Source organism: Oncorhynchus masou, unplaced genomic scaffold (assembly GCF_036934945.1).
Source record: "Oncorhynchus masou masou isolate Uvic2021 unplaced genomic scaffold, UVic_Omas_1.1 unplaced_scaffold_6820, whole genome shotgun sequence".
In the NCBI taxonomy this organism is placed as follows: domain Eukaryota; kingdom Metazoa; phylum Chordata; class Actinopteri; order Salmoniformes; family Salmonidae; genus Oncorhynchus; species Oncorhynchus masou.
Genome location: NW_027013272.1, coordinates 125 through 16,671, shown reverse-complemented (window position 1 = coordinate 16,671; position 16,547 = coordinate 125). Strand labels below are relative to the sequence as shown.

Below are 16,547 nucleotides of genomic sequence, written 5' to 3'. Positions count from 1 at the left end.
GGGCCTGATCAGAACCTGGAGGTACTGCGGTGCCGTTCCCCTCACAGCTCCGTGGCAAGCACCATGGTCTTGTAGCGGATGCGAGCTTCAACTGGAAGCCAGTGGAGAGAGCGGAGGAGCGGGGTGACGTGAGAGAACTTGGGAAGGTTGAACACCAGACGGGCTGCGGCGTTCTGGATGAGTTGTAGGGGTTTAATGGCACAGGCAGGGAGCCCAGCCAACATCGAGTTGCAGTAATCCAGACGGGAGATGACAAGTGCCTGGATTAGGACCTGCGCCGCTTCCTGTGTGAGGCAGGGTCGTACTCTGCGGATGTTGTAGAGCATGAACCTACAGGAACGGGCCACCGCCATGATGTTGGCTGAGAACGACAGGGTGTTGTCCAGGATCACGCCAAGGTTCTTAGCGCTCTGGGAGGAGGACACAATGGAGTTGTCAACCGTGATGGCGAGATCATGGAACGGGCAGTCCTTCCCCGGGAGGAAGAGCAGCTCCGTCTTGCCGAGGTTCAGCTTGAGGTGGTGATCCGTCATCCACACTGATATGTCTGCCAGACATGCAGAGATGCGATTCGCCACCTGGTCATCAGAAGGGGGAAAGGAGAAGATTAATTGTGTGTCGTCTGCATAGCAATGATAGGAGAGACCATGTGAGGTTATGACAGAGCCAAGTGACTTGGTGTATAGCGAGAATAGGAGAGGGCCTAGAACAGAGCCCTGGGGGACACCAGTGGTGAGAGCGCGTGGCGAGGAGACAGATTCTCGCCACGCCACCTGGTAGGAGCGACCTGTCAGGTAGGACGCAATCCAAGCGTGGGCCGCGCCGGGAGATGCCCAACTCGGAGAGGGTGGAGAGGAGGATCTGATGGTTCACAGTATCGAAGGCAGCCGATAGGTCTAGAAGGATGAGAGCAGAGGAGAGAGAGTTAGCTTTAGCAGTGCGGAGCGCCTCCGTGATACAGAGAAGAGCAGTCTCAGTTGAATGACTAGTCTTAAAACCTGACTGATTTGGATCAAGAAGGTCATTCTGAGAGAGATAGCGGGAGAGCTGGCCAAGGACGGCACGTTCAAGAGTTTTGGAGAGAAAAGAAAGAAGGGATACTGGTCTGTAGTTATTGACATCGGAGGGATCGAGTGTAGGTTTTTTCAGAAGGGGTGCAACTCTCGCTCTCTTGAAGACGGAAGGGACGTAGCCAGCGGGCAGGGATGAGTTGATGAGCGAGGTGAGGTAAGGGAGAAGGTCTCCGGAAATGATCTGGAGAAGAGAGGAGGGGATAGGGTCAAGCGGGCAGGTTGTTGGGCGGCCGGCCGTCACAAGAAGCGAGATTTAATCTGGAGAGAGAGGGGAGAAAGAGGTCAGAGCACAGGGTAGGGCAGTGTGAGCAGAACCAGCGGTGTCGTTTGACTTAGCAAACGAGGATCAGATGTCGTCGACCTTCTTTTCAAAATGGTTGACGAAGTCATCTGCAGAGAGGGAGGAGGGGGAGGGGGAGGAGGATTCAGGAGGGAGGAGAAGGTGGCAAAGAGCTTCCTAGGGTTAGAGGCAGATGCTTGGAATTTAGAGTGGTAGAAAGTGGCTTTAGCAGCAGAGACAGAGGAGGAAAATGTAGAGAGGAGGGAGTGAAAGGATGCCAGGTCCGCAGGGAGGTGAGTTTTCCTCCATTTCCGCTCGGCTGCCCGGAGCTCTGTTCTGTGAGCTCGCAATGAGTCATCGAGCCACGGAGCGGGAGGGGAGGACCGAGCCGGCCTGGAGGATAGGGGACATAGAGAGTCAAAGGATGCAGAAAGGGAAGAGAGGAGGGTTGAGGAGGCAGAATCAGGAGATAGGTTGGAGAAGGTATGAGCAGAGGGAAGAGATGATAGGATGGAAGAGGAGAGAGTAGCGGGGGAGAGAGAGCGAAGGTTGGGACGGCGCGATACCATCCGAGTAGGGGCAGTGTGGGAAGTGTTGGATGAGAGCGAGAGGGAAAAGGATACAAGGTAGTGGTCGGAGACTTGGAGGGGAGTTGCAATGAGGTTAGTGGAAGAACAGCATCTAGTAAAGATGAGGTCGAGCGTATTGCCTGCCTTATGAGTAGGGGGGGAAGGTGAGAGGGTGAGGTCAAAAGAGGAGAGGAGTGGAAAGAAGGAGGCAGAGAGGAATGTGTCAAAGGTAGACGTGGGGAGGTTAAAGTTGCCCAGGACTGTGAGAGGTGAGCCGTCCTCAGGAAAGGAGCTTATCAAGGCATCAAGCTCATTGATGAACTCTCCGAGGGAACCTGGAGGGCGATAAATGATAAGGATGTTAAGCTTGAAAGGGCTGGTAACTGTGACAGCATGGAATTCAAAGGAGGCGATAGACAGATGGGTAAGGGGAGAGAGAGAGAATGACCACTTGGGAGAGATGAGGATCCCGGTGCCACCACCCCGCTGACCAGAAGCTCTCGGGGTGTGCGAGAACACGTGGGCGGACGAAGAGAGAGCAGTAGGAGTAGCAGTGTTATCTGTGGTGATCCATGTTTCCGTCAGTGCCAAGAAGTCGAGGGACTGGAGGGAGGCATAGGCTGAGATGAACTCTGCCTTGTTGGCCGCAGATCGGCAGTTCCAGAGGCTACCGGAGACCTGGAACTCCACGTGGGTCGTGCGCGCTGGGACCACCAGATTAGGGTGGCCGCGGCCACGCGGTGTGGAGCGTTTGTATGGTCTGTGCAGAGAGGAGAGAACAGGGATAGATAGACACATAGTTGACAGGCTACAGAAGAGGCTACGCTAATGCAAAGGAGATTGGAATGACAAGTGGACTACATGTCTCGAATGTTCAGAAAGTTAAGCTTACGTAGCAAGAATCTTATTGACTAAAATGATTGAAATGATACAGTAGTGCTGGAGTAGGCTAGCTGGCAGTGGCTGCGTTGTTGACTTTGTAGGCTAGCTGGTAGTGGCTGCGATGTTGACACTACACTAATCAAGTCGTTCCGTCGAGTGTAATAGTTTCTACAGTGCTGCTATTCGGGGGCTAGCTGGCTAGCTAGCAGGTTGATTGCGTTACGTTACCTTAAAAGAACGACAATAGCTGGCTAGCTAACCTAGAAAATCGTTCTAGGCTACACAATTGTCTTAGATACAAAGAAGGCTATGTAGCTAGCTAGCTACGATCAAACAAATGAAACCGTTGTACTGTAATAGTTTCTACAGTGCTGCTATTCGGGGCTAGCTGGCTAGCTACGTTAAAAGAACGACAATAGCTGGCCAGCTAACCTAGAAAATCGCTCTAGACTACACAATTGTCTTAGATACAAGACGGCTATGTAGCTGGCTAGCTACGATCAAACAAATCAAACCGTTGTACTGTAATGAAGTGAAATGAAAATGTGATACTACCTGTGGAGCGACGCGGAATGTTGACCGGGTAGTTGAAGTTCAATTCGGTAGAGGTTGGCTAGCTAGCTAGCAGCATCTCCTCCGTTAAGGACGACAAATAGCTGGCTAGCTAACCTCGGTAAATTAAGATAATCACTCTAAGTCTACACACTCTAAACTACACAATTATCTTGGATACGAAGACAGCGAAGACAACTATGTAGCTAGCTGACACTACGCTAATCGAGTCGTTCAGTTGAGTGTAATAGTTTCTACAGTGCTGGTGGACAGTGGATGTTAGCTAGCTGCTTAGCTAGCTGCTGGGCAGATAGCAGTGTAGACTACGTTAGGACGACGAAATACGATAATTATGCAATTATCTTTGATACAAAGACGGCTATGTAGCTAGCTAAGAAGAAATTGCTAAGATTAGACAAATCAAACCGTTGTACTATAATGAAATGTAATGAAAAGTTATACTACCTGCGGACCGAAGTGTAGATGCGACCGCTCGCTCCAACCCGGTATCCTCCAGTATGTTCTGTGTGTAAACAGTATTCTATCCTCCAGTATGTTCTGTGTATAAACAGTATTCTATCCTCCAGTATGTTCTGTGTATAAACAGTATTCTATCCTCCAGTATGTTCTGTGTATAAACAGTATTCTATCCTCCAGTATGTTCTGTGTATAAACAGTATTCTATCCTCCAGTATGTTCTGTGTATAAACAGTATTCTATCCTCCAGTATGTTCTCTGTATAAACAGTATTCTATCCTCCAGTATGTTCTGTGTATAAACAGTATTCTATCCTCCAGTATGTTCTGTGTATAAACAGTATTCTATCCTCCAGTATGTTCTGTGTATAAACAGTATTCTATCCTCCAGTATGTTCTGTGTATAAACAGTATTCTATCCTCCAGTATGTTCTATGTGTAAACAGTATTCTATCCTCCAGTATGTTCTGTGTGTAAACAGTATTCTATCCTCCAGTATGTTCTGTGTATTATAAACAGTATTCTATCCTCCAGTATGTTCTGTGTATTATAAACAGTATTCTATCCTCCAGTATGTTCTGTGTATTATAAACAGTATTCTATCCTCCAGTATGTTCTGTGTATTATAAACAGTATTCTATCCTCCAGTATGTTCTGTGTATTATAAACAGTATTCTATCCTCCAGTATGTTCTGTGTATTATAAACAGTATTCTATCCTCCAGTATGTTCTGTGTATTATAAACAGTATTCTATCCTCCAGTATGTTCTGTGTATAAACAGTATTCTATCCTCCAGTATGTTCTGTGTATAAACAGTATTCTATCCTCCAGTATGTTCTGTGTATAAACAGTATTCTATCCTCCAGTATGTTCTGTGTATAAACAGTATTCTATCCTCCAGTATGTTCTGTGTGTAAACAGTATTCTGTCCTCCAGTATGTTCTGTGTATAAACAGTATTCTATCCTCCAGTATGTTCTGTGTATAAACAGTATGCTCTCCTGCAGTCTGCTCTGTGTATAAACAGTATAGTATCTCCTTGTATTCCTCTTGTCCTGTAGGATCTATGAGAGGGTGATAGAGAATCCGTCTATGGACATTCCCTCTGACACCACCATCTGGCTCGGACAGAGGAACCAGGCCCATGGATACTTCAAGGTATGTTGTGGGGATTCATATTTTCCTGAAAATCTACTAAGTTTCAATACCGAGAATAATGTATCCAGAGTGTCCTGGGAAATACTGCAAAAAGCCACAAGTAGGCTATCTCACGACGCACAGAGCCACAAGTAGGCTGTCTCACGACGCACAGAGCCACAAGTAGGCTATCTCACGACGCACAGAGCCACAAGTAGGCTGTCTCACGACGCACAGAGCCACAAGTAGGCTGTAGTGTTGTCAGATCAGAAACACTTTCTAACGGCAGTCAAACACAAGTCAAATGACCAACGTTGCTAAGCTTGCTCGATGACCTCCAACGAATGACAGAATATATCCTGTTTGTCAAAATCGAGTTGATGATTATGTTTTGTCGACAGGGGGAGTGCACCCTCAGCACCCCTACTTTCGGCGGCTAGGCCCTTGACACGTCTCAAGCAACACGATGGCGCTGTCCCACTCAAAACTGCGATGAAATCAATCTATGACCACACACAACCATTGCGTTAAATTAAACGGATGGATATGATTTTGGGAATTTCACTACAAGCAAGAATTTGATACATGCCTTCAATTGCATTAGGCAGAGGTCAGTAGTCCAGGGTGGTGTGACAAGGTACAGAACGGCAGGCAGGCTCAGGGCAGAGGTCAGTAATCCAGGGTGGTGTGACAAGGTACAGAACGGCAGGCAGGCTCAGGTCAGAGGTCAGTAATCCAGGGTGGTGTGACAAGGTACAGAACGGCAGGCAGGCTCAGGGCAGAGGTCAGTAATCCAGGGTGGTGTGACAAGGTACAGAACGGCAGGCAGGCTCAGGTCAGAGGTCAGTAATCCAGGGTGGTGTGACAAGGTACAGAACGGCAGGCAGGCTCAGGTCAGAGGTCAGTAATCCAGGGTGGTGTGACAAGGTACAGAACGGCAGGCAGGCTCAGGTCAGAGGCCAGTAATCCAGGGTGGTGTGACAAGGTACAGAATAGCAGACAGGCTCAGGGCAGAGGCCAGTAATCCAGGGTGGTGTGACAAGGTACAGAACAGCAGACAGGCTCAGGGCAGAGGCCAGTAATCCAGGGTGGTGTGACAAGGTACAGCACAGCAGACAGGCTCAGGGCAGAGGTCAGTAATCCAGGGTGGTGTGACAAGGTACAGAACAGCAGACAGGCTCAGGGCAGAGGCCAGTAATCCAGGGTGGTGTGACAAGGTACAGAACAGCAGTCAGGCTCAGGGCAGAGGTCAGTAATCCAGGGTGGTGTGACAAGGTTCAGAACAGCAGACAGGCTCAGGGCAGAGGTCAGTAATCCAGGGTGGTGTGACAAGGTACAGAACAGCAGACAGGCTCAGGGCAGAGGCCAGTAATCCAGGGTGGTGTGACAAGGTACAGAACAGCAGACAGGCTCAGGGCAGAGGTCAGTAATCCAGGGTGGTGTGACAAGGTACAGAACGGCAGACAGGCTCAGGGCAGAGGTCAGTAATCCAGGGTGGTGTGACAAGGTACAGAACAGCAGACAGGCTCAGGGCAGAGGTCAGTAATCCAGGGTGGTGTGACAAGGTACAGAACAGCAGACAGGCTCAGGGCAGAGGTCAGTAATCCAGGGTGGTGTGACAAGGTACAGAACAGCAGACAGGCTCAGGGCAGAGGCCAGTAATCCAGGGTGGTGTGACAAGGTACAGAACAGCAGACAGGCTCAGGGCAGAGGTCAGTAGTCCAGGGTGGTGTGACAAGGTACAGAACAGCAGGCAGGCTCAGGGCAGAGGTCAGTAGTCCAGGGTGGTGTGACAAGGTACAGAACAGCAGACAGGCTCAGGGCAGAGGCCAGTAATCCAGGGTGGTGTGACAAGGTACAGAACAGCAGACAGGCTCAGGGCAGAGGTCAGTAATCCAGGGTGGTGTGACAAGGTACAGAACGGCAGACAGGCTCAGGGCAGAGGTCAGTAATCCAGGGTGGTGTGACAAGGTACAGAACAGCAGACAGGCTCAGGGCAGAGGTCAGTAATCCAGGGTGGTGTGACAAGGTACAGAACGGCAGACAGGCTCAGGTCAGAGGTCAGTAATCCAGGGTGGTGTGACAAGGTACAGAACAGCAGACAGGCTCAGGGCAGAGGTCAGTAATCCAGGGTGGTGTGACAAGGTACAGAATAGCAGACAGGCTCAGGGCAGGCAGAATGGTCAAAAACTGGGAAAACAAAACAACTGGGAACAGATAAACAGAGAACACAGGTTTAAATACACTGGGGATAATGAGGAAGATTGGCGACACCTGAAGGGGGGTGGCGACAACCACAAAGACAGGAGAAACAGATCAGGGCGTGACACACAAAGCCTTTCATCACATCAGTTTCGAAACAGTGGATCCGTCATCTCCAAAACACACAGTTGGTTCTGAAACATCTGTCTGTACCTCTGTCTCAACAAATTCTAGTGATTCCAACTGTCAGGTAGCTGGTTCTGTACCTCTGTTCATCAGCTTCTAGTGATTCCAACTGTCAGGTAGCTGGTTCTGTACCTCTGTTCATCAGCTTCTAGTGATTCCAACTGTCAGGTAGCTGGTTCTGTACCTCTGTCTCATCAGCTTCTAGTGATTCCAACTGTCAGGTAGCTGGTTCTGTACCTCTGTCTCATCAGCTTCTAGTGATTCCAACTGTCAGGTAGCTGGTTCTGTACCTCTGTTCATCAGCTTCTAGTGATTCTAACTGTCAGGTAGCTGGTTCTGTACCTCTGTTCATCAGCTTCTAGTGATTCCAACTGTCAGGTAGCTGGTTCTGTACCTCTGTCTCATCAGCTTCTAGTGATTCCAACTGTCAGCTACCGTCACACTCATAGAGCTCAGCTAAGCTAACTCATCCTGCATAGATATGATCTGAGGTCAACCTCTCCCACTCTCTCTCTCTACTCCCTCTCTCTGTTATTCTGTCTAAACCTCTCTCTCTCCCCTCCCTCTCTCTGTTATTCTGTCTAAACCTCTCTCTGTCTCCTCCCTCTCTCTGTTATTCTGTCTAAACCTCTCTCTCTCTCCTCCCTCTCTCTGTTATTCTGTCTAAACCTCTATCTCTCCTCCCTTTCTCTCTCTGTTATTCTGCCTCAAACTCTCTCCCCTTCTCGCTTTCTCTCCCTCTCTCCCCTTCTCCCTTTCTCTTCCTCCTCCCGTCTCTCACTGTCTCTACAGGGTATAATGCAGGATGTTCAGCTCGTCGTCATGCCTCAAGGCTACATCTCCCAGTGTCCAGACCTCAACCGCAGTAAGAGAACAGTTACATTTAGTACCTATAAAAGTCTGGAAACTCTGATGACAAACATGATGACATGTACATTATTGTACAGCCACTATAAAAGTCTGGAAACTCTGCATCTAAAATGAGATGCCCACAAAAGGCAACATCAGCTACACATGCATTTACAGTATAGCTCTAATATCCTTGCCAGTACAGTTACATGGACATTGACAATGGAACTATCATGCCAACATTACATTACCATGACTTACCTGTGTTTCAGCTTGCCCCACCTGCAATGACTTCCATGGGCTGGTGCAGAAGATCATGGAGCTGCAGGATGTCTTAGCCAAGACCTCCAGCAAGGTATTATGGCATAAGACAATGGGTGCCTCAATCGTCTACAGTGGTTTCCTCTCCTTGTCTTCTTTCCATCTGCATTGATTTGAAGGGAGAGGAGAGGAGAGGAGAGGAGAGGAAGCCACTTGTAGACGATTGAGATTCACCCTTCTGTTGTGTCTCTCTGGTCGACATGCTAGCTTTTCTTGCAACTCCTACTTTGTGTAATGTACGGTACAGTAGTGTAGAGTAATGGTGTAGCTACAACTCCTACTTTGTGTAATGTCCGGTACAGTAGTGTAGAGTAATGGTGTAGCTACAACTCCTACTTTGTGTAATGTCCGGTACAGTAGTGTAGAGTAATGGTGTAGCTACAACTCCTACTTTGTGTAATGTCCGGTACAGTAGTGTAGAGTAATGGTGTAGCTACAACTCCTACTTTGTGTAATGTCCGGTACAGTAGTGTAGAGTAATGGTGTAGCTACAACTCCTACTTTGTGTAATGTACGGTACAGTAGTGTAGAGTAATGGTGTAGCTACAACTCCTACTTTGTGTAATGTCCGGTACAGTAGTGTAGAGTAATGGTGTAGCTACAACTCCTACTTTGTGTAATGTCCGGTACAGTAGTGTAGAGTAATGGTGTAGCTACAACTCCTACTTTGTGTAATGTCCGGTACAGTAGTGTAGAGTAATGGTGTAGCTACAACTCCTACTTTGTGTAATGTACGGTACAGTACTACAACTCCTACTTTGTGTAATGTCCGGTACAGTAGTGTAGAGTAATGGTGTAGCTACAACTCCTACTTTGTGTAATGTCCGGTACAGTAGTGTAGAGTAATGGTGTAGCTACAACTCCTACTTTGTGTAATGTCCGGTACAGTAGTGTAGAGTAATGGTGTAGCTACAACTCCTACTTTGTGTAATGTCCGGTACAGTAGTGTAGAGTAATGGTGTAGCTACAACTCCTACTTTGTGTAATGTCCGGTACAGTAGTGTAGAGTAATGGTGTAGCTACAACTCCTACTTTGTGTAATGTCCGGTACAGTAGTGTAGAGTAATGGTGTAGCTACAACTCCTACTTTGTGTAATGTACGGTACAGTAGTGTAGAGTAATGGTGTAGCTACAACTCCTACTTTGTGTAATGTCCGGTACAGTAGTGTAGAGTAATGGTGTAGCTACAACTCCTACTTTGTGTAATGTCCGGTACAGTAGTGTAGAGTAATGGTGTAGCTACAACTCCTACTTTGTGTAATGTCCGGTACAGTAGTGTAGAGTAATGGTGTAGCTACAACTCCTACTTTGTGTAATGTCCGGTACAGTAGTGTAGAGTAATGGTGTAGCTACAACTCCTACTTTGTGTAATGTCCGGTACAGTAGTGTAGAGTAATGGTGTAGCTACAACTCCTACTTTGTGTAATGTCCGGTACAGTAGTGTAGAGTAATGGTGTAGCTACAACTCCTACTTTGTGTAATGTCCGGTACAGTAGTAGTGTAGAGTAATGGTGTAGCTACAACTCCTACTTTGTGTAATGTCCGGTACAGTAGTGTAGAGTAATGGTGTAGCTACAACTCCTACTTTGTGTAATGTCCGGTACAGTAGTGTAGAGTAATGGTGTAGCTACAACTCCTACTTTGTGTAATGTCCGGTACAGTAGTGTAGAGTAATGGTGTAGCTACAACTCCTACTTTGTGTAATGTCCGGTACAGTAGTGTAGAGTAATGGTGTAGCTACAACTCCTACTTTGTGTAATGTCCGGTACAGTAGTGTAGAGTAATGGTGTAGCTACAACTCCTACTTTGTGTAATGTCCGGTACAGTAGTGTAGAGTAATGGTGTAGCTACAACTCCTACTTTGTGTAATGTCCGGTACAGTAGTGTAGAGTAATGGTGTAGCTACAACTCCTACTTTGTGTAATGTCCGGTACAGTAGTGTAGAGTAATGGTGTAGCTACAACTCCTACTTTGTGTAATGTCCGGTACAGTAGTGTAGAGTAATGGTGTAGCTACAACTCCTACTTTGTGTAATGTCCGGTACAGTAGTGTAGAGTAATGGTGTAGCTACAACTCCTACTTTGTGTAATGTCCGGTACAGTAGTGTAGAGTAATGGTGTAGCTACAACTCCTACTTTGTGTAATGTCCGGTACAGTAGTGTAGAGTAATGGTGTAGCTACAACTCCTACTTTGTGTAATGTCCGGTACAGTAGTGTAGAGTAATGGTGTAGCTACAACTCCTACTTTGTGTAATGTCCGGTACAGTAGTGTAGAGTAATGGTGTAGCTACAACTCCTACTTTGTGTAATGTCCGGTACAGTAGTGTGTAGCTACAACTCCTACTTTGTGTAATGTACGGTACAGTAGTGTAGAGTAATGGTGTAGCTACAACTCCTACTTTGTGTAATGTCCGGTACAGTAGTGTAGAGTAATGGTGTAGCTACAACTCCTACTTTGTGTAATGTCCGGTACAGTAGTGTAGAGTAATGGTGTAGCTACAACTCCTACTTTGTGTAATGTCCGGTACAGTAGTGTAGAGTAATGGTGTAGCTACAACTCCTACTTTGTGTAATGTCCGGTACAGTAGTGTAGAGTAATGGTGTAGCTACAACTCCTACTTTGTGTAATGTCCGGTACAGTAGTGTAGAGTAATGGTGTAGCTACAACTCCTACTTTGTGTAATGTCCGGTACAGTAGTGTAGAGTAATGGTAGCTACAACTCCTACTTTGTGTAATGTCCGGTACAGTAGTGTATAATGGTGTAGCTACAACTCCTACTTTGTGTAATGTCGGTACAGTAGTGTAGAGTAATGGTGTAGCTACAACTCCTACTTTGTGTAATGTCCGGTACAGTAGTGTAGAGTAATGGTGTAGCTACAACTCCTACTTTGTGTAATGTCCGGTACAGTAGTGTAGAGTAATGGTGTAGCTACAACTCCTACTTTGTGTAATGTCCGGTACAGTAGTGTAGAGTAATGGTGTAGCTACAACTCCTACTTTGTGTAATGTACGGTACAGTAGTGTAGAGTAATGGTGTAGCTACAACTCCTACTTTGTGTAATGTCCGGTACAGTAGTGTAGAGTAATGGTGTAGCTACAACTCCTACTTTGTGTAATGTCCGGTACAGTAGTGTAGAGTAATGGTGTAGCTACAACTCCTACTTTGTGTAATGTCCGGTACAGTAGTGTAGAGTAATGGTGTAGCTACAACTCCTACTTTGTGTAATGTCCGGTACAGTAGTGTAGAGTAATGGTGTAGCTACAACTCCTACTTTGTGTAATGTCCGGTACAGTAGTGTAGAGTAATGGTGTAGCTACAACTCCTACTTTGTGTAATGTCCGGTACAGTAGTGTAGAGTAATGGTGTAGCTACAACTCCTACTTTGTGTAATGTCCGGTACAGTAGTGTAGAGTAATGGTGTAGCTACAACTCCTACTTTGTGTAATGTCCGGTACAGTAGTGTATAGTAATGGTGTAGCTACAACTCCTACTTTGTGTAATGTCCGGTACAGTAGTGTAGAGTAATGGTGTAGCTACAACTCCTACTTTGTGTAATGTCCGGTACAGTAGTGTAGAGTAATGGTGTAGCTACAACTCCTACTTTGTGTAATGTCCGGTACAGTAGTGTAGAGTAATGGTGTAGCTACAACTCCTACTTTGTGTAATGTCCGGTACAGTAGTGTAGAGTAATGGTGTAGCTACAACTCCTACTTTGTGTAATGTCCGGTACAGTAGTGTAGAGTAATGGTGTAGCTACAACTCCTACTTTGTGTAATGTCCGGTACAGTAGTGTAGAGTAATGGTGTAGCTACAACTCCTACTTTGTGTAATGTCCGGTACAGTAGTGTAGAGTAATGGTGTAGCTACAACTCCTACTTTGTGTAATGTCCGGTACAGTAGTGTAGAGTAATGGTGTAGCTACAACTCCTACTTTGTGTAATGTCCGGTACAGTAGTGTAGAGTAATGGTGTAGCTACAACTCCTACTTTGTGTAATGTCCGGTACAGTAGTGTAGAGTAATGGTGTAGCTACAACTCCTACTTTGTGTAATGTCCGGTACAGTAGTGTAGAGTAATGGTGTAATGGTGTAGCTACAACTCCTACTTTGTGTAATGTCCGGTACAGTAGTGTAGAGTAATGGTGTAGCTACAACTCCTACTTTGTGTAATGTCCGGTACAGTAGTGTAGAGTAATGGTGTAGCTACAACTCCTACTTTGTGTAATGTCCGGTACAGTAGTGTAGAGTAATGGTGTAGCTACAACTCCTACTTTGTGTAATGTCCGGTACAGTAGTGTAGAGTAATGGTGTAGCTACAACTCCTACTTTGTGTAATGTCCGGTACAGTAGTGTAGAGTAATGGTGTAGCTACAACTCCTACTTTGTGTAATGTCCGGTACAGTAGTGTAGAGTAATGGTGTAGCTACAACTCCTACTTTGTGTAATGTCCGGTACAGTAGTGTAGAGTAATGGTGTAGCTACAACTCCTACTTTGTGTAATGTCCGGTACAGTAGTGTAGAGTAATGGTGTAGCTACAACTCCTACTTTGTGTAATGTCCGGTACAGTAGTGTAGAGTAATGGTGTAGCTACAACTCCTACTTTGTGTAATGTCCGGTACAGTAGTGTAGAGTAATGGTGTAGCTACAACTCCTACTTTGTGTAATGTCCGGTACAGTAGTGTAGAGTAATGGTGTAGCTACAACTCCTACTTTGTGTAATGTCCGGTACAGTAGTGTAGAGTAATGGTGTAGCTACAACTCCTACTTTAATGTCCGGTACAGTAGTGTAGAGTAATGGTGTAGCTACAACTCCTACTTTGTGTAATGTCCGGTACAGTAGTGTAGAGTAATGGTGTAGCTACAACTCCTACTTTGTGTAATGTCCGGTACAGTAGTGTAGAGTAATGGTGTAGCTACAACTCCTACTTTGTGTAATGTCCGGTACAGTAGTGTAGAGTAATGGTGTAGCTACAACTCCTACTTTGTGTAATGTCCGGTACAGTAGTGTAGAGTAATGGTGTAGCTACAACTCCTACTTTGTGTAATGTCCGGTACAGTAGTGTAGAGTAATGGTGTAGCTACAACTCCTACTTTGTGTAATGTCCGGTACAGTAGTGTAGAGTAATGGTGTAGCTACAACTCCTACTTTGTGTAATGTCCGGTACAGTAGTGTAGAGTAATGGTGTGTGGCTACAACTCCTACTTTGTGTAATGTCCGGTACAGTAGTGTAGAGTAATGGTGTAGCTACAACTCCTACTTTGTGTAATGTCCGGTACAGTAGTGTAGAGTAATGGTGTAGCTACAACTCCTACTTTGTGTAATGTCCGGTACAGTCCAACTCCTACTTTGTGTAATGTCACAGTAGTGTAGAGTAATGGTGTAGCTACAACTCCTACTTTGTGTAATGTCCGGTACAGTAGTGTAGAGTAATGGTGTAGCTACAACTCCTACTTTGTGTAATGTCCGGTACAGTAGTGTAGAGTAATGGTGTAGCTACAACTCCTACTTTGTGTAATGTCCGGTACAGTAGTGTAGAGTAATGGTGGCTGTGTAATGTCCGGTACAGTAGTGTAGAGTAATGGTGTAGCTACAACTCCTACTTTGTGTAATGTCCGGTACAGTAGTGTAGAGTAATGGTGTAGCTACAACTCCTACTTTGTGTAATGTCCGGTACAGTAGTGTAGAGTAATGGTGTAGCTACAACTCCTACTTTGTGTAATGTCCGGTACAGTAGTGTAGAGTAATGGTGTAGCTACAACTCCTACTTTGTGTAATGTCCGGTACAGTAGTGTAGAGTAATGGTGTAGCTACAACTCCTACTTTGTGTAATGTCCGGTACAGTAGTGTAGAGTAATGGTGTAGCTACAACTCCTACTTTGTGTAATGTCCGGTACAGTAGTGTAGAGTAATGGTGTAGCTACAACTCCTACTTTGTGTAATGTCCGGTACAGTAGTGTAGAGTAATGGTGTAGCTACAACTCCTACTTTGTGTAATGTCCGGTACAGTAGTGTAGAGTAATGGTGTAGCTACAACTCCTACTTTGTGTAATGTCCGGTACAGTAGTGTAGAGTAATGGTGTAGCTACAACTCCTACTGTGTAATGTCCGGTAGTAGTGTAGAGTAATGGTGTAGCTACAACTCCTACTTTGTGTAATGTCCGGTACAGTAGTGTAGAGTAATGGTGTAGCTACAACTCCTACTTTGTGTAATGTCCGGTACAGTAGTGTAGAGTAATGGTGTAGCTACAACTCCTACTTTGTGTAATGTCCGGTACAGTAGTGTAGAGTAATGGTGTAGCTACAACTCCTACTTTGTGTAATGTGTAGTGTAGAGTAATGGTGTAGCTACAACTCCTACTTTGTGTAATGTCCGGTACAGTAGTGTAGAGTAATGGTGTAGCTACAACTCCTACTTTGTGTAATGTCCGGTACAGTAGTGTAGAGTAATGGTGTAGCTACAACTCCTACTTTGTGTAATGTCCGGTACAGTAGTGTAGAGTAATGGTGTAGCTACAACTCCTACTTTGTGTAATGTCCGGTACAGTAGTGTAGAGTAATGGTGTAGCTACAACTCCTACTTTGTGTAATGTCCGGTACAGTAGTGTAGAGTAATGGTGTAGCTACAACTCCTACTTTGTGTAATGTCCGGTACAGTAGTGTAGAGTAATGGTGTAGCTACAACTCCTACTTTGTGTAATGTCCGGTACAGTAGTGTAGAGTAATGGTGTAGCTACAACTCCTACTTTGTGTAATGTCCGGTACAGTAGTGTAGAGTAATGGTGTAGCTACAACTCCTACTTTGTGTAATGTCCGGTACAGTAGTGTAGAGTAATGGTGTAGCTACAACTCCTACTTTGTGTAATGTCCGGTACAGTAGTGTAGAGTAATGGTGTAGCTACAACTCCTACTTTGTGTAATGTACGGTACAGTAGTGTAGAGTAATGGTGTAGCTACAACTCCTACTTTGTGTAATGTACGGTACAGTAGTGTAGAGTAATGGTGTAGCTACAACTCCTACTTTGTGTAATGTCCGGTACAGTAGTGTAGAGTAATGGAGCTACAACTCCTACTTTGTGTAATGTCCGGTACAGTAATGTAGAGTACGTGGTGTAGCTACAACTCCTACTTTGTGTAATGTCCGGTACAGTAGTGTAGAGTAATGTAGTAGCTACAACTCCTACTTTGTGTAATGTCCTGCAGTAGTGTAGAGTAATGTGTAGCCACAACTCCTACTTTGTGTAATGTCCGGTACAGTAGTGTAGAGTAATGGTGTAGCTACAACTCCTACTTTGTGTAATGTCCGGTACAGTAGTGTAGAGTAATGGTGTAGCTACACCCTACTTTGTGTAATGTCCGGTACAGTAGTGTAGAGTAATGGTGTAGCTACAACTCCTACTTTGTGTAATGTCCGGTACAGTAGTGTAGAGTAATGGTGTAGCTACAACTCCTACTTTGTGTAATGTCCGGTACAGTAGTGTAGAGTAATGGTGTAGCTACAACTCCTACTTTGTGTAATGTCCGGTACAGTAGTGTAGAGTAATGGTGTAGCTACAACTCCTACTTTGTGTAATGTCGGTACAGTAGTGTAGAAGTAATGGTTGTAGCTACAACTCCTACTTTGTGTAATGTCCGGTACAGTAGTGTAGAGTAATGGTGTAGCTACAACTCCTACTTTGTGTAATGTCCGGTACAGTAGTGTAGAGTAATGGTGTAGCTACAACTCCTACTTTGTGTAATGTACGGTACAGTAGTGTAGAGTAATGGTGTAGCTACAACTCCTACTTTGTGTAATGTCCGGTACAGTAGTGTAGAGTAATGGTGTAGCTACAACTCCTACTTTGTGTAATGTCCGGTACAGTAGTGTGGAGTAATGGTGTAGCTACAACTCCTACTTTGTGTAATGTCCGGTACAGTAGTGTAGAGTAATGGTGTAGCTACAACTCCTACTTTGTGTAATGTCGGTACAGTAGTGTAGAGTAATGGTGTAGCTACAACTCCTACTTTGTGTAATGTCGGTA

The 16,547-nt window shown here is 45.5% G+C and overlaps 1 long non-coding RNA gene across 1 annotated transcript; it reads left to right on the top strand.

The window, feature by feature from the left end:
* The first annotated feature begins 4,897 nt into the window (after window positions 1-4,897).
* On the top strand, window positions 4,898-8,552 carry LOC135536905 (uncharacterized). The gene is made up of 3 exons (XR_010455090.1): window positions 4,898-4,990; window positions 8,150-8,222; window positions 8,479-8,552. It is a non-coding gene; the product is annotated as an uncharacterized LOC135536905 (long non-coding RNA).
* The last annotated feature ends 7,995 nt before the right edge of the window (window positions 8,553-16,547 follow it).